The sequence below is a fragment of the Lactuca saligna genome, chromosome 4 (assembly GCF_052625555.1).
Source record: "Lactuca saligna cultivar CGN05327 chromosome 4, ASM5262555v1, whole genome shotgun sequence".
Classification (NCBI taxonomy): Eukaryota; Viridiplantae; Streptophyta; class Magnoliopsida; order Asterales; family Asteraceae; genus Lactuca; species Lactuca saligna.
In genome coordinates, this window is record NC_136420.1 from 61,709,978 (window position 1) to 61,728,868 (window position 18,891).

Consider the following 18,891-nt stretch of genomic DNA (forward strand, 5'->3'; position numbering starts at 1 on the left):
CCTCCCTTGGGTCTCTTTATAGATCTAGAGAGTCTTGAGAGTCCTTATAACGTGTGTGAGTGCCTTTGTATGGTGTTTGAAGCTTGGAAAAGAGAATCTTGGAGGAAGAAAGCCAAGAGTGCAAAGGAAATTGAAGCAAGGAAGGAGTGGGAAGCAGGATTTACCTCAGCTAGCATCCTTTGGAGGTATCGAAGTGCCATCCTTACTTCCTTTTTTCCCCTTTGTTGAGTTTCTAGGGCTTTTTATGGATTTTTCAAGTTGGTATGATGAGCTATGGGATAGATCTGAAGTTGTAACTTCAGATCTGGATCCTCCTTAGATTCTAGAAGCATAAAGTCACAGTCTTTTTTGTGATTAAGGTCCCTCTTGAGCATGAAGTTCCATTAAGAACTTAAAATAGGCATTTAGAGCCTTTATATCCATGCATGCACATAAAGTTTGCAAATTTACATGATAAGCATGCCCTAGAAGCTTGGATCTATGAGTTGGAGCCGTTACATGGCTCAAAGCAAGTCTGTGTGGAAAAAGGACTGAATGGAATCGACGAGGCGCAAGGCTGACTCGACGAGTCACATGAAGATGGCCGTGAACTCGACGAGTTGAAGAACAACTCGGCGAGTCAGATGAGTTTTCTCTTGGATATGTATGCGTGTGTACCCATCGAGTTGCAAGGACGGAACTCGACAGGTGGCCTTAAAGTTTGATCGAGAATCCAAGGAACTTGATGAGTCACTCCGATGACTCGGTGAGCTGGAATGTACTTCAGGGAACTCGGAGAGTAGACAAGGGTACTCAGCGAGTTAAGGTCAACATGGACTGTTGACCTTGACTGAGGACTTTGAATTTGACCAGGGGTTGACTAGTGGGTTATGGAGTACCTTGTAAGGTTAAGGACTTATGAGTATAATGTACTATGATAATAGGTGGTGGAGCCTGTGTCAAGTGATCCGAGAGTTGGAGTTTACCTTTCGTGTCGACATATGCGAGGTGAGTTATCCTCACTATATCGATAGGGTTTACGACACCAAGGTCGACCCTTTAGTTGTTATTGTTATGGTATGCTACATGTGGTTATGATCTGTTAGATCGGAAATCAGGGTAGACTATGTTATGCTCTTATGATCCGTAGGGATTGGTATGTTAGTGACCTACTAGATCGGTACTCTAGTTACAGGAGAATTCTATGATTGATGATCAGTGTGACAGATATGTTTGATGTTTGTATATTCCTGTATATGGTAGTATGCGCACATGTTTATTTGCTCGTGGTTGGGTTGAGGCGGTCCTGCTTTGTGCTGAAGGCCAATATACCCTATGAGCGGTTTGGGGAGACTGTAGGCCCACGTGGTGGACCAGTCATGTCGAAGGCTCGGGATAGATCCAGACAAACTGTAGGCCCGGTAGGGCAATCCAGTCAGGCCGATGGCGCAATATGCATGTTGATTGATTGATTATTACTGATATGGTATTGTCAGTGTGGTATTGGTATTTTGGGGGTAGCTCACTAAGCCCTCGGGCTTACAGTTTTTAGTTTATTGTTTTAGGTACTTCAGGAGATCATGGAAAGACGAAGGTGTGACCGTACCGCTCCTCGTCCTTATGTTATGATTTTTGGGACACTCTGATGGAAAATGATTTGAAAACATTTTGTAAACAATGTTATTTGGTTTTCATTTATGATTGAAAAAGTTTAAATTTAGCGTAAAAATTTATGAATGTTTCAGTTTAAGTAAAAAATAATTATTAATTACTAAATTACTAGGTTGTCCTTATAAATGTATTAATTTTAGATGTCCTTGTAAGTCATTTTACATCATCCACAACCTTAGAACTAATTTACAAAACAAATCAACACAAATAAAAATTGCAGCACTTATATTCAAATAAAAGTCATATCTTTCAACTACAAACTACAAACTATTTTTGTTCGTTAACAGTTATACTAACCACCGTCGTACTTGGTGTTTAAGGTTTATAACACATCTGCCCGATGAATCATGCCATGATTGTGTTGATATGTATTTGGAAAAATTTCAAGTAAAATATTCATTCCAGGTTTTCAATATATTCCATGGAGACCCACATGGTGGGCAACCTGGGCGGTGGGCTAATCGTTGGTTGGGAACCAATTTTTTAGTCTACATAGTAGTTATAGGTTATCACCTTGTGGTTTGGTCTACTTGCAAAGTTGGAGTGACACCACAACATGAAGAAGGAAAGCATTACGGTCTCAAAAATCAAAGTGAGGACAGGAATGACACAAAACAAGGAAAGAAAATGAAGCTAGATACCATGAAAGTAATGATAGAAGATCTCAACCGATAGAAATCAATGATTTGTGTTCTCAAAATCACAACTTCTCAATTTCTAGATTAATATCTCATATCGATTTTTTTGTTATGTTTTAATTGGTTTACACCTTATGTATTACTAGATTATCAAGGGGTTTAGTTATGGGATTACCTTGGTCCTAATCTTGGATAATTTATTTCTGATCATTAGTTCTATTATTTATGGACCGAACAACCTCGACAAAAATAGACAAAGAAGATCTTTATAACAACATACCACTTTCTTATATTTATGTGAATTAAGAAAATTTTGAGTTTAAAAATATTTGACAAAAATAGATGAAAGGAAAAAAAATTGATAGAAAAAACTCAATCTCACCTTTTATTTCCAGTTATAAATCGTGAAATCGTCCATTACAATATCTAAGAAAGAGATAAAAAATTGAAAGGCTTTGTAAGAAAAGAAATGTCACATTATTTTTTTATAGATGTCAAAGTGATGAAAAAAAAGTATATTTACATATATACTTTTTTTTTATAGATGTCAAAGTGATGAAAAAAAAAGGAATATTTACATATACACTCAATTTGTAAGCATTTAGAGAAATGATAGTAAAAAGGATATTATGTGTCCATTTTGAAGTTTATGTTGGAAAGAACCCATTAGCGTGGCCTTAGGGCTATTTTGTAATGTTAACTACAAGTATATTATTTATCATAATGTTTGCCATAGTGATATATTAAGGGGCCAAAATTTTAGTGGTTCTATAACTTACCCATAAGATATAATTATGAAAATTAACACACATTGAGGAAACGTACTATGTGAAAATGAAAATTCTATTCCTTAATCTTTCTAGTTCTCTATATGAACATCATCATCATCATCATGTGTGAAATGAATTTATCCATCAAGAACTCAATGAAGCATCTTTTATGGGGGAGTAAAAAGAATTATGAGATCACAATCTTCAAAATCAAGGGATGTCATATTCTCCAAGTAATTGTTATTCATTTGGTTATATGTGAAGTGAACCTCTGATTATGCCTATAAATTTTACATGTGATATCAGATCATGGCTCAATTTAAATATTGTTTCATTTTGTTTAGTTCATTTTTGTACATCACCAAAACTCAGAAAAGTTGAACGCTTACCTATCATATTTTTTGGTTGTCTTCTGATCATAATAGCACCAACAAATTGATCATACATAATCATGTATTCATTTTTTTTTTTTTGGAGTTATTGTCGTTTATGTGTTGTTTTCTTAAAAGGAAGCCAAGTTTGTGACTTTAGTTGTGTTCTTGAAATAATGAAGAATTCATTTGTTTTATTGTTTTTTATCTTAAAAGATGATTTGCATACCTTATTCAAAAAAATATAAAATCTTCATTGTTGAATATCGTTCATTCATGGCCTATGGTTGGAATTAACACCTCTAATGGACGAAGTAAGGGTAAAAAATAGGATGATACTGGAGGTATTTTTAGTAGGGATGATAGTGAGTCCAAACCCAGAATGGTAGACTCAGGTCCGAAAAACCCGGAAACTGGAAACCAGACCGGTATATAAGAACTTGTTTCGGTTCGGTTCTGGGTAAGGTACCGAGTAAATTGAGTTTAGAACCGGAAACATTAAAGTAAGTCGGGTGGAACTGAGTAAAGTGGGTCTAGAACAGGAAAACCCGGGAAATCCGAAATGTTTTATTACTTAGTAGTTGAACTTTGAAAATTTTCAATTTTGATATCGCAACTTCAGGAAACTGTAAGTCATTGAATATTAAACCAAAAATGAAAAATTATAGTTTAAAATCATGTACAAAGTCTAAACTACACGTTGCAACAAACAACATGATAATCCGACTTCAAAAGAATTAAATATGCATAATAATCCGACTTCAAATTTTATTTTTTTTTCAAAAAAAAATATGCATTTTTAAAGTTTCACAAAATATAAAAATAAAGCTGAAAAACAGAATATTTACAACATTGATATCCGATTTTGGGAGACTGTAAATCATTAAATATGAGATCAAAAATGACAAAATTATAGTCCAAAGTCATGTACAAACTCTATACAATACGTTGCAAAAAATCTCATAATAATTCCACTTCAAATGAATTAAATATGCATTTTTAAAATTTCACAAAATATAAAAATAAGACAAAATTACAAAAATGGTCCCTATAGTTTGCCAAAAGTAACAAAGTTAGTCCATACTAATTTTTTTTTAATGCAAATAGTCCTTATGGTTTGCAAAACTTGCACATATGACCATTTTTACTAAATCTATTTCCAGGCGTTAGGGACTTAATTTGTAAGGATATTTTTATCTTTTCAAATATAAAGAGACTGAATTCGTATCATTCGATAAACAACAATGACCACTTTTATAAATTGTCTTAACATAATATAAATGCTAGAACCTCCTCCCTCTCTACCTAATCAAACAAAGCTCTAGCCAACTAGGTTAGACTCAAACTTGTTTTATTTTTTCGAAATCTAATTAATATTATTTAAAATCCTAAAAACATTAATAATAAAAAAACATATTAATTTTTTTTAATAAAAAAATATATTTTTAGCGTATTATAAAAAAATATTGTTTACAAACAATTTATTTGTTTTTTTTTTTACGTATTTGTTTTACATAAAATACACTTTTTATATATTAAAAAAATAAATATTCATATAATATGTTATTATATTGCTATTATTCTAAAACATATATTTATGTTTTCATATATAAGTTTTTTTTCTTTCTCATAGAAAAAAAAATTACGTATTATTTATTTCATGTAAAATATGTTTTTAATATATTTATAAAATATATTTTCTTATAAAATTTGAAAACATATTTTTAGTTTTTCATATATAAATAAGTTTTTTTCTATCACATAGGAAAAAAAAGTTTGTTTTAGGTATTTATTTTATATAAAATATGTTTTTTTATATATATTTAAAAAATACGTTCTCGTATAAAATACTATTACATTGTTATTGTCTGGAAATATAATTTTAAATACATAAAAAAACTTAATAGCATATTATACAAAAACGTAATCTTAAAAAAAAAAGCGACAAAAAAAGTTTTTTGTATATGCAAATATTTAGTTGATTTAAAACGAATATGCAAGTATTTTGTTACGTTTTCGTATAGTATTTTATCACGTTAATCTTTTGCGTATAATATGTTATCATGTTAACGTTTTTACATAAAAAAATACTTACATATTTGCTTTAAATTAACAAGAGACGTTAAGATAACGTAAAAGTATATTTTAGGATTATAATAACATAATAATGTATTATACGAAAATGTATTTTTCAATACATAAAAAAACATACTTCATATAAAATAAATATATGTAAAAAACTTTTTTTACGTTTTTTTAGGATTACGTTTTTGTATAATATGTTATTACGTTTTTTTATATATTTAAAAGTATATTTTTGGATCATAACAATGTAATAATATTTTATACAAAAATGTATTTTCTAAATATATAAAAAAAACATATTTTACATAAAATAAATACATAAATTTTTTTTCCTATGTGAAAATAAAAAAAACTTATTTTTATATGAAAACGTAAAAATATGTTTTAAGATCATAGCAATGTAAAAACATTTTATACGAAAACATATTTTTTAAATATATAAAAAATCATATTTTACATGAAATAAATACGTAAAAAATATCACTTTTCCATGTGAAAGAAAAAAACTTATATATGAAAACGTAAAAATATGTTTTAGGATAATAGCAATTTAATAACATATTATACGAAAACGTATTGTTTTAAATACATAAAAAGTGTATCTTACGTAAAACAAATACGTAAAAAGACAAATTAATTGTTTTTTAAAAAACATTTTGTTTACAATACGCTAAAAATATATTTTATTTTATTAAAAAAAGTTTTTTTTTTTTTTGTAAAATATGTTATTATTATTATTATTATTATTATTATTATTATTAATGTATTTACGATTATAGATAGTATTAATTAGTTTTTAGATATATACAACAAGTTTATGTGTAGCCTACTTTGTTAGAGCTTTGGATGATGAGGGAGATGTGGAGGAGGTCTCAAGTTCGAATGTCCTTCTCTTTTTTTCTAGCATTTATATTATTTTGAGACAAAATTACAAAAAATCATTCTTGTGTTTTGCCAAAAATAACAAAGTCAACTTTGATATCCCGACTTTAGGGAACTGTAAATCAACGAATATGAAACGTAAAATGTCAATATTATAGTAAAAAATCATGTATAAACTCTAGACTACACTTTGAAAAAAAAAAATTGCATGCTATTCCGGTTTCAAACGAATTAAATATACATGTTTTAAAACATTAAAAAAAAAATGAAAAGCATAAAATGTCCAACTTTGATATCCCGACTCTAAGGGACAGTAAGTCAATGAATATTAACTCAAAAATGACAAAATTATAGTTTAAAATCATGTACAAACTATAAACATAAACTACACTCTCGAAAAAACATCATGCTAATCAAACTTTTGAGACAAAATAACAAAAATTATCCCTATGTTTTGCCAAAAATAACAAAGTCAACTTTGATATCTCTCTGTAAGTCAATGAATATGAAACGAAAAATCACAATATATAGTCTAAAATCATGTATAAATTCAAGACTATACTTTGGAAAAAAAAAACTGCATGCTATTCTGACTTCAAATAAATTAGATATGTATGTTTTAAAACATTCACATAATACAAAAAAAAAAAAAAAAAAAAAGAATCTAAAAAGCATAAAATGTCCAACTTTGATATCCTGACTCTGAAGGACTATAAATCAATGATTATTAACTCAAAATGATAAAATTATAATCTAAAATCATGTACAAACTATAAACTACACTCTCGAGAAAACCTCATGCCAATCAAATTTCAAACGAATGCGATATTCATGTTTTAAACTTTTCATAGAAATCAGTTTCGGCCACTAAAACTGGTTTCGGTTCCTAACACGGTTTCGGTTCTTAAACCCAGTTTATCCATACCCGAAGAAACTCGAAACCCGGATAAAGCTATTCTTTAAACCCGGACCTGGACCGGTTCTACATATTCCGGTTCCGGTTCCGATTTGATTCTGGTTTTGGTCCGATTTTCTGATTCTAAATCTCAACCCTAATCGTCGGTACCTCTAAGCTCACTCCTCCTTTGAGCGGTTCAGAAAGGTGGTGAACGGTTTTACTACAAACTCCAACATGCTCAACTTTTCTCTCTCAACTTGTACAATAGGTTTTAGTATTTATCCATTAATTAGTTTTGTATATTTTGTGAATTAGTTTAGTACGTTTTTAATTGATTTTGTATTTATTTTAAAACTAAAAATTGCATGGGTTGGAAGGGATGTGTTCCATAAAATATGAGATGAGAGTTTGGAAGTGAAAAAATAAAAATAAAAATGATGTGACAGTGAAGGAGGAATGAGAGTCATGAACTCCCTCTAAACATACTAGTAAAACTACGGCCGATTTAGGGTTTTCAAAAATTTAATTGATTTACACTTGATAAACTATATGATCGGACTCTTAGTTAATGTAAATGGGAAATTAGCAAATGGCCCGAGTGCCCAAATCACCAAATAGTAAATGGTGAAATTGGTTTTGATTTGTCATTAGTCATTACTCATTTGTTTGAGATATAATATTTAAGGGATTCGTGACAGTGAAATATTAGATTTCGTCAAGTAATTTCAAATGGTATCACTTCCCTAAACGATTATTTGATCATGAAAGCGGATAAATTTTACTAAAAGCTAAACAAACATTTTTCTTATAAAATAATATGTTCTTATAAAAGTGTCAAAAGATGACAAAATGGTTTGGCTATTGGCTTCAAATTGACATCTTGTATAGTGAGTTATGTCTTTACAAAAAACAAGAAAAGGAGCTTACCCATGTGAAAAAAAATATTTTGTTCCTAAAAGAGATTGACGTATTTCTTAAATGCAACTCTACAATCGACTGTGGGATTATGCCATGTTTGCCTTTGTCCAATGTGTCCTTTGTTGACATGTGGCCATAGTCGACCACTGGCATTAGCTTTAGTAATTTAGATTTTAGATTTATTTATGGAAACATTGTCATATAATATTTTTATTCCTCATACTTTGAGATATCCATTCTCCACTTATATGATTCTTGTAGCATCTTGGTTGGAATAATTTTATATAGAGATTATTCATGTGTAAACGAGTGATTGACATTTTTTTCCAAGTGATTATATTGCAAGATTCACACACTGTGTCTTGTACCATATACAACTTTGTCAGACGGTTTAAGTTAGGTACTACAAAATTTTTTCAAAGTAGCTAATGAATTTTGCTATAGATTTAAAATTGTAGCTATAATGCTTTGAGGTTTGCTACAGCCTACAAAGTCATTGATTCTAGCTGTTTTACTACCAAATTTTGTTGTGTTGTTAAAGTCGTGGAAATCAAAATAAATAAAAAACAAACATGGATGGAAAACATTTGAAACCAAAACTATAATAATATATGCTTAAAAAGGTAACTCCTTATTGCACTCGTGGGCTACTAAGGAGTTTTGGGTATACTGTGTTATCCTTCAAACTTTAATTAGGAGTAGTGAAATTTTTTTGAAAGAATTTTCAATGTAATGTAAATTATCCAACATGCTACCCTTATAATTTACGTGTGCTACTTATGGTATTTTGTTTTAGGTCTGCCACTGTAATTGTTTCTGTTTAATTTGAAGTGGAGCAAGTTGGACTCAGATAGGTGCCCGAGTTGACACCCAGGCATCGGTCGGAACACCACCCCACCTTCTTGATATACGAAAATTTTGTTTAACTTGGGTTCTATAACTCGAATTGGGTTGGACGCAAAGAAAGACTGGTGACTCCCCACCAAGATACATTGAGAAGACGATGTAGATGTCACAAGAAAAGGGAAAAGGGAATCTTTTTTTTAAGATAAGAAAAGAGAAAGTTTGGATGGGTTACAATGATTATTGAGTAAAACGACTCTTTCATTTTTTTTTTTTTTCAAAAAGCTAACAATTATTCAAATTTTAAGAAAATATGAATATAAATTTGGAAAGTGACAAGAAAATAATATAAATTGTCATTTTATTAGAGTATAATTAGAAGTTGTCTGTTCCCACGTTGCGAGAGATGCATGTAGATTCATCTGTATTGTATTATAAACCTAAATAGCATATGATTGTCAAAATGTAATATACAATGTTCAAAACTTGTATAAAAAATTCCACAATGATAATTTCTGTAAATTATTGGGACACTTTTTGTAATTTTTTAAAAATACACTGTTTCTGTAAAAAAAAAAATATACGCAAGGATATTTTCTGTAAATTACGTGGACAATTTTAGTAATTTATTTTCTACACATGAGTCAAATCTACCAAAATATAAAAATCTTAGACGTATGGTATGTTTTTGTAAAAAAAAAAAGGAAACTTTATATGCACCTTTTCTATGAATTTAAAAATTACAGAGACTAAATCTTGTAGGGAGTAAATCGGCCAAACTCTAAAACCTTTGTTGTAGGGAGTGAGTATGCCCAAAAGGTTTTGCAATACTAGATCGGTTAAAATGTAAAACTTTTGCTGTAGGGGTTTAAATGTGTCAACACATAAAACCTTTGTGAAAAAATTAAAAAATTATAGAAATTAAATCTGTCAGAAGGTTTTATAAGAATTAAACGTGTCAAAATATGAAGTCTTTATTGTAAGAACCAAATCAGTCAAAAATCTAAAACCTAACAAAAATCCAATTTTTCAAAAATCTACTGTTGATGTTTTATATGAATTAAATTTGTCAAAATATAAAAAATATAAAATCTTTAGTGTAAAAACTAAATCTTTCAAAATCTAAAACCTAACAAAAATCCAACTTTTAAAAAATCTACCGTTCATTTGACGCTTTGCTTTTAATCGTAGCATACGATATTCAAACTCGTGATATAATTTATGCAACAAAGTTATACCCCACATCATGGTTGTCAAAATCGCGATCCTGATCGTAAGATCGTACGATCCTACGATCCTATGTATGAAAAACGATCCGGATCGTAAAATGATCGTATTTTGGGTAGGATCGTAAGATCGTAGGTAAGATCGTAGGATCGAGATCCGATCCGATCCTACCTTCCTTTAATTTTTTTTTTTCAAATGAAATTTTTTTTACTATTTTATGTCTTTTACCCTTTACCAATCTACCATTTATCATTTTTATTGTGACTTATGACTAATATTTTAAAGTTTTTATAACTTTTGAACGAAAAATTAAATGTTTGAAATATTTTTTATGATTAATATTATAAATTAAAATTATATTCTATTTTGTGGGATGTTAGGATCTCGATCCCGATCTTACGATTCCGATTTTGCAAACCCAAAAACGATCTTAGGTAGGATCCCGATCTTGACAACCTTGCCCCACATACCTGGTGAAATGAAAAAAAAAATGCACAAAATAATATAATTTCTATTGTACTACACAAATTAATTTTGACGTTACTACTCATTTTCTCCCAAAAATTGTGTTTTCTCCCTTGTCTCAACCAATCTCAAAGAATCCAATTTCCCAAGTTCTCCCCTACTCCCAACTCACGTTCTCTATGCTACTCCGGTCCCTCAGCCGGCGCCGCTGTGCTGCTCCCTAAGCCGGCGTCGTCCTCTTCTCCGCTCCTCCACGATCCGCCTCGTTCTCCAGCTCTATTTAGAGCTCCGCCTCCCTACTATCTTTCTCAAGGTACATATTTGTTCGTCTTTTGAAAATAAACCTAACACGCCTTTTATAGTGATCTAATTTTGCTAGAAGCATGAAACATATAAATTTACTTTGTGCTCTCTGTGAGTTTGTATGGACTAATTTCCCCAAATTTGATGTGGGTTTCTCCATTTTTATTGTTAATTTGTTGTTTTGATGGGTTTTTTCCCTAGGAAATATCCGTTTCGGATTATATAAAATCTTGGGTTTAATAGTTCAAATGCAGTAATCAGCGTATCATGTCTTTGAGTTCTCTTCCATGCACCTTTGTGCTTTAGGATCTGTGTTGGCTGTTTGGTAGCTGAATTATGATGTTTTGCTTTAATACTAGTATTCATTTGGGTAAACACGCATTGTAAGGAATTATTACGACTTTCTAATTGATTGAAATCAGGATTCTTGGGTATTTAACATTGAGAATTTTAATAGCTTTTCAATAAAGAAATTTCAACATTCATTTGGGTAAACACGCATTCATTTGGATAAATACTTTTCAAAGCCATCATACAGGTAAATCTTCACTTTTTTTTTTTTTTTTTGAAGTTTTAAAATAGTTCTTGGTAAGATATCACAACTTAAATTTTACGAATCTTTTAGGTTTTTGAAAAATGATGCCCGAATTTAGTTTTGGTTTATTGAAAGGGTCCCGATTCCTTTTTGTTAGATAAGGTTATTCATATCATTGCAATGTCACTAATCTTTCATTTGTGTCACATCAATTTTGCAATGATTACTCATATTAGTGCAAAGTGTCCCCACTACCACATCAACAAAATATATATATATATATATATATATATATATATATATATATATATATATATATATATATATATATATTTACTCAATAATAAATAAACATAAATTTAATTATTAAATATTTAAATAATTTTACTAATCATAAATTTAAATAGCTTAGACGATATAAAGTACGTCAAAGCATATCTTGCTTATTGTTTTTTTTTTATTTGTTTGTAGATTATAATATAAAAATTAGTTTAATATTTTTAATTTTTAAAATACAAATAAATAGATATTTATAGATTTATAATATAATATGGTAAATAAAGTTACTTATTTAAATATAATATAGAAATAAAAAGGAATAACTGATGCTCATTAATGCTTGTAAGCCTTTCAAGATTAAAAAGGCCTTAACATACGTGGCTTTCAAATTTGTAAACGTGACATTGCAAGAAATTTTGAAAGACCCGTTGTGGGTGGTCTAAGGTAAGCTAGGTCTCAAATAAGAAGTATAATTATCAATTGTTTTTTTGATCACAATGTTTACATACTTTTTGCATTACATTGAAGATAAGATTTGAACTTTTTATTAAATCCACCGATTATAATACGCTTTAAAATCCAAGTGTTAGAAATAAAATTAAGAGGAAAGGTAAATTGTTGAGTAAACTGCAAATTTTGTGTGGAATAATTTTGTTATCATCAAATGTTATGCTAGTGAAATATAGACTATAAATTATGTTCATTAAAAAGCTTACAAGATTTTAAAGAACTTCAAAAAAAAATTCTTATGTTTTGCAAAAAGAAGGGCTATATTGTAAATATATAAATTATGTTCGATTTTAATTTATTTATAAAATGTCTAACCTATGTGTATCTCATTACGTTTCTCGACTTAAGGCTGTCCGAAGTGGAGAGGTCTCCACACGTGAGATGCTTACGTGGAGGGCCACTCCACGCGTGAACACCGCCCCCATTAATGGTGGGTTGGTTGTGGCGTGAAGACGAGGACGAAAGAGACAGAGGAAGGGATTGGTTGGTCAATTTTTTGACCGTTGAAAGCATTTAATAAAAAAATATGTTTTTTTTATTTTGAATTTAATCTCTCTCTCTCTCTCTCTCTCTCTCTCTATATATATATATATATATATATATATATATATATATATATATATATACACAGAGAGAGAGAGAGAGAGAGACACACACACACATCCACTTTACATATATTTTTCAAAACAAACACACAAACTCTTTCAAATCAAACACATACATTCAACAAAAAATAGGTGAGGATTCTGATGACGAGTTGGTATTGCACACACTATTGTCTGCGGCACAAATGGTTCGTGAGAGGCGAAACTTCACACAGCGAGAAGAAGCATAAAAAATGGATCAACCGGGATTTAGAGGTGGGAAATGAACTTTTGGTACGTGATTATTTTGCTTCTGATAGTTTATATGATCTATCGAAATTTGAAGAACGTTTTCGTATTAGTAGAAATTTATTCTTACGTATAGCTAGATATTTGGAACGTAATTATGAGTTTTTCCTATTACGATGGGATAGTAGAAGTAAACATGGTTTTACTACAATACAAAAAATGTACGCGCGCTCTTAGACAACTGGGATATGGCATAACTGCAGACGCATCAGATGAGTATTTGAAAATGTCTAAGAGGACGGGTCGAGAATATACATATCTTTTCTATGAGTATGTTATAAAGCATTACCGTGACATATACATTCGACATCCTACTAAAAGTGATGTCAAACAGTTGTATGCTGCACATCAAGCTAAACATGGTTTTCCAGATATGTTTGGTAGTATTGATTATACACATTGGGAGTGGGCAAATTGTCTCAATGTGTGGCGTGGTCAATTTACGCGAATGTGCTTCACATGACCTATGGTTTTAGCATGAATTATTTGGTATGACGGGGTCCAACAATGACCTGAATATGCTTCAAGCGTCTTCGTTATTTAACAATATTTTGCAGAGTAAAGCACCAGACATGTCATACATTGTGAATGGAAATGAGTATAAGTATGTGTATTACCAGACATGTCCAGAGTATGCTACAATTGTCAAGTCATATTCATTTCCAGCCAATAAAAAACGAAAATTATTCAAGTTAGCATAGGAATTTGCACCGAAGGATGTGGAACGAGCGTTTAGAGTCTTAAAAGAAAAGTGGCACATAATCAAACATCCAGCACGAACATGGGATAGGGCAAAAGTGATCACGGTGTTGACTTGTGTTATTTTACATTGCATGATAATAGAAAAAGAGGGCAGGGTTATTTGTTCATATACCAGGAACGATATACTTAATTCGCTTTCAGTAATACAAGTTGGCAACCTGACATACTTCTCTAGGGTTTTAAAAATGCAAAACCGTGAAAAACATCACGATTTGACCAAGCACTTATGGGAAAGACAATTTCAAGGGGGAAGTGACGATGAGGATGAAGGTGATGACGACGAGGCGGATGGAGACGGTGACGGCGAGGCGGATGAGCATGGTTACGATGATGAGTAGTATTTGTCAATGGTTTTTATGTTTATTAATTAAGTAGTGTAATGTTTTATTTATTATGTTTTATGTTTATTTTAGTAATTTAGGTTTTAAATTTCTATGTTTTTAATTAATGAAATGTGGTTTATTTTTTTTATGTTTTCAAAAAAATTATTTATGTTATAATTTATGTTTTTTTATTTAATATAATGTTACAAAAAATAAAAAAAATATGTAATAAATGATGTTATTTATTTAATATAATATTACAAAAAATTAAAAAATAAAAAAAGGAATATTGTTAGTGGTATCCATTTCCAATGTCTAGTGGGTTCATGTGGGTTAGTGGTGAAATTAACGTAACGCAGAAGTGGCAGCACTTTTTCGGTGAGTTTGTTGTGACCACTCCACATAGTATAAGGTGTTATTTTGACATGTGACTTAAATGATAAGCAAACTAAAGACCTTGGGAAGTAAAGATTAGTGAGGTGACTATGTAAGGCTGTGGGGAGTGGTCACCATCAACCCATCGAAAAAGTGTTGGCACTATGTAAGGCTGTGGGGAGTGATCACAGCCAACCTCTGTACCATGTGAGTTTCACCATCAACCCACTAAACATTGGAAATGGCTACCACTATATATATATATATATATATATATATATATATATATATATATATATTGTAATATTATATTAAATAAAAAAACATAATTTATAACATAAATAAGTTTTTTGAAAACATAAAAAAATAAAACTACGTTTCATTAATTAAAAACATAGAAATTTAAAACCTAAATTACTAAAATAAATATAAAACATAACAAAATAAAACATTATATTACTTAATTAAAAAACATAAAAATTAAAACATAAAAGGCATAGACAAATACTACTCGTCGTCGTCACCGTCCTTATCGCTCTCATCCACCTCGTCGTCACTGTCTGCATTCGCCTCCTCATCATCGCCCTCATCCTCTTTGTCTTCAACGTCATTTCCCCATTGGAGTTGTCTTACCGATATGTGCTCGGTCAAATCATGACGTAGATTTTGATGTGTTTCACGATTTTATATTTCCAAAACCCTAGAAGTATGTCGGGCTGCCAACTTGTATTTTCGCGGGTGGATTAAGTATATCGTTCCCGGTATACGAACAAATAGCCCTGCTATTTTCTTCTATTATCATGTTATGTAAAATAACACAAGCAGTCAACAACGTCATTAGTTTTGCCCTATCCCATGTTCGTGTCAGATGTTTGATTATATGTCACTTTTATTTTAGGACTCCAAACGCTCGTTTTATATCCTTTCGTGGAGATTCCTGTGTTAACTTGATCAAATTTCGTTTTTCATTGGCTGGAAATGAATATAACTTGACAGTTGTAGTATACTCTGGATATATCTCATCACACAGGTAATACAAATACTTATGTTCATTTTCATTCACAACGTATGACATGTTTGGTGCTTTACCCTACAAAATATTGTTAAATAACGGAGACGCTTGAAGCAAATTTAGGTCATTGTTGGACCCCATCATACCAAAGAATGTATGCTAAAACCATAGGTCTTGTCAAACAACCGCCTCTAATATAACAGTGGGGACCTCATGATCATCTCGCGTGAATTGACCACGCCACGCTTTGGGACAATTTGCCCACTCCCAATGTGTACAATCAATACTATCAAGCATCCGTGAAAAACTATGTTTAGCCTGATGCGCGTCATACAACTGTTCGGTATAACTTTTAGTCGGATGTCGCAAGTATATGTCACGGTAAAGCTCTATAACATACTCATAGAAAAGATATGTACATTCTCGATCCGTACTCTTAAGACATTTTCAAATGCTTATCTTATGCGTCTACAGTTATGTCATATCTCAATTGTCTAAGAACGGTCGTACATTTTTGTATTGTAGTAAAACCACGTTTACCGCTAGCATCCCATCGTAATTGGAAAAACTCATAAATTCGTTACAAATCTCTTGCTGTACATAAGAATAAATTTATAGTAATACGAAAACGTTCTTCAAATTTCAATAGATCATATAAGCTATCAGAGGTAAAATAATCACGTACCAATAGTGCATTTGTCGTCTCTCGATCCAGGTTGATTCATTTTCTATGCTTCTTCTTGTTGTATGAACTTTCGCCTCTCTCACGAACGAGTATCTGTTTTCACCTCGATTATTTGTTTTCAATCCATGGTTCTTGTTTGTTTCCACCTGTTTATGTCTTCGAGTATTAGTCGATCGAGTTGTCTTCGAGCATCACTTGATCGGAGTCGAGATTGAAGAAAAAAGAAACAAATTAATTTATCTGTGTGTTTTTGTGTTTTTTCAACTGAGTATCCCACATCGTTGGTAGGATAAAATATCAAGCGTAAAAAATTCTATAAATAGGGTATAAGGCTTATTGAAATCCATATCCAACTCTCCTTTGGGCCAGCATTGTCCTTTGAGTCTCATTTTGGATCCAACTTGGGTCCGATTTAGTGCAATTTGTATCGGTTTTGACCAATATTGACCAATGCCGATTGTTTTATCCTCTAACCCTTATTCGTAAGCAGTTGGAGGCCGCCAAGCGCCTAGGCGCCGATTTATCGGCCGTCTAGACCGATTTTTACAACCATGATATGTAGAGATTAAATTAAAATTTCTTTTTTAATAAATGCCCAAATGGTCGAAAAAGTAATCAACCAATCAAATTAAGCGTCTTGTTCCATCCTAGTAGCCACACCGCCACCAACCCACCAAAGTCGGGGGCGACGTCCACATGTGGAGCTCTCTCCACTCCGGGCAGCCTAATGAAAACCTTTGGGATTGAAATAGGATACACATGGATATACACAAAAAGATACACACACATACATTTTAAGTAAAAGCTTGTATCCATTGCCATGTTTGATTACTGCATTTACGGTTTGTAATTTAAGAAAAAAAATTATGTTTTATTTTGAAAATATCCAGGTAAATTATGTGTTGCAACTTACGGGATTGCTTCTTCACCCTTTAACCTGATTTCTAAACATAAACATATCTGCAAATTTCTGAAATTTATATTTTTTAAGGAAAGATCAGATTCACATGGAAAGGGTAAAGTTGGAATTTTAAAAAATATCAACCTTGGAAAAAAAAGGGTACAGTTTAGCTATGTGATGACTGTGGTTCAGCCAACCATTCCAGCATTGGTAAAGCTTTTAGATGATCAGTCAGGGAAGTTTCAACATCCTCTATGCAAAGAAAACAAAGGGCAAAATCGGAATTATAAAAAGTTGAAGGTAGATCAAGTTGGCACTTAACACTCACCCTGTCACAATATACATAGAAGTTACAACATTATCCCATAAAAATATATTTCCTGTCATAATAATAAATACATATATAACGTAAACAAGTTATGTGAAATTTCACTTCCTAGATAATAAATATTTTAAAATTTAATTTCACTGTAAAAACATATCCCACATGATTAAAAAAGAGGTTATGATTTTGTTTTCACATAATATCAAAAAATCGTTGAATTTTGACAATGACATTAATCATTTGTTGCGTTGTGTACAAGAGGTGAGATGTTCCACTTTAAGGTGTAGTAATCAGTAATCACTCTATAACCAAGATTTATAATACAAGTTCAAATAGTTGAAGATAAAACATATCTACTTTAAGTCCCTCATTTTTTATCCAATGTTTCTTTATTATTATTATTTTGATTTCTAGTCTGTGTTATAGATTGAAATGTTTTTAGCCATTAATGCTATTCTTGTTAGTTTTAGATGTAATTCCATGAATCTATCTTGTTGTCTAGGCATTTTATTCATTTATAATTAGGTGAGGCATTTTATCGAACACTTGATATGCATGCTATATTATAATCTATTGATTGAAAAACACGATTTTACCCCTGAATTACTTTGAAAGCTTAGTGGTGGCAGATCGTTTTCTTGGTATGTTGTGGAATGAAGGTTGAGAATGAGATTGATAATAATAGAATGCATTTTGGTGTTGATATGTTCCAGAAGTTCAGCGCTCCAATTGCACCTAAAGTACACCTGAGTCTATTATAACTGTTTTCTTTCATTGATAATTGGTACTTTTGTGGTTATTCAAAAAACAATGCATTTGATTGTATACTAGAAAAAAGATAAACATACATAATTGGTCCCTATGCTTACCTAATGTCATAAATTCAGTCCTTGTTAATTTTTTTTGGATGAACATGCTCGTGTGCTTTCCAAAACTTACATGAATGTTCCTTTTTGCTTAAACTATTAGTCTTCGTTTGTTAGTGTGAGGTTAATTTGGTCTTTTCAGATGGTATGGACCGAGTTTGTGACTATGATTAAACAATAGTGACTATTTATGTAATTTTGTTATATATGTTCACTATTCGGATAAAATAGTATTGTCAAATTAGATAATTTGGATCATTATTCGGTTTGGACTTTTAGATTGACTTTTAGCGAAACTGAATTATTATTTTGGATTGGTTTTAGTTTATTCATTAAATAAGAAACGAATAATTCAAAAAAACTGAATAAAAATTA

General features: G+C 31.0%; 1 long non-coding RNA gene across 2 annotated transcripts; it reads left to right on the forward strand.

The window, feature by feature from the left end:
- Positions 1–10,826: 10,826 nt before the first annotated feature.
- On the forward strand, positions 10,827–18,612 carry LOC145041989 (uncharacterized). 2 transcript variants are annotated; one of them, XR_013680518.1, is made up of 2 exons: positions 10,827–11,060; positions 18,271–18,612. It is a non-coding gene; the product is annotated as an uncharacterized LOC145041989 (long non-coding RNA). The 2 variants fall into 2 exon arrangements; XR_013680519.1 differs by lacking the exon at positions 18,271–18,612 and adding an exon at positions 12,723–14,500.
- The last annotated feature ends 279 nt before the right edge of the window (positions 18,613–18,891 follow it).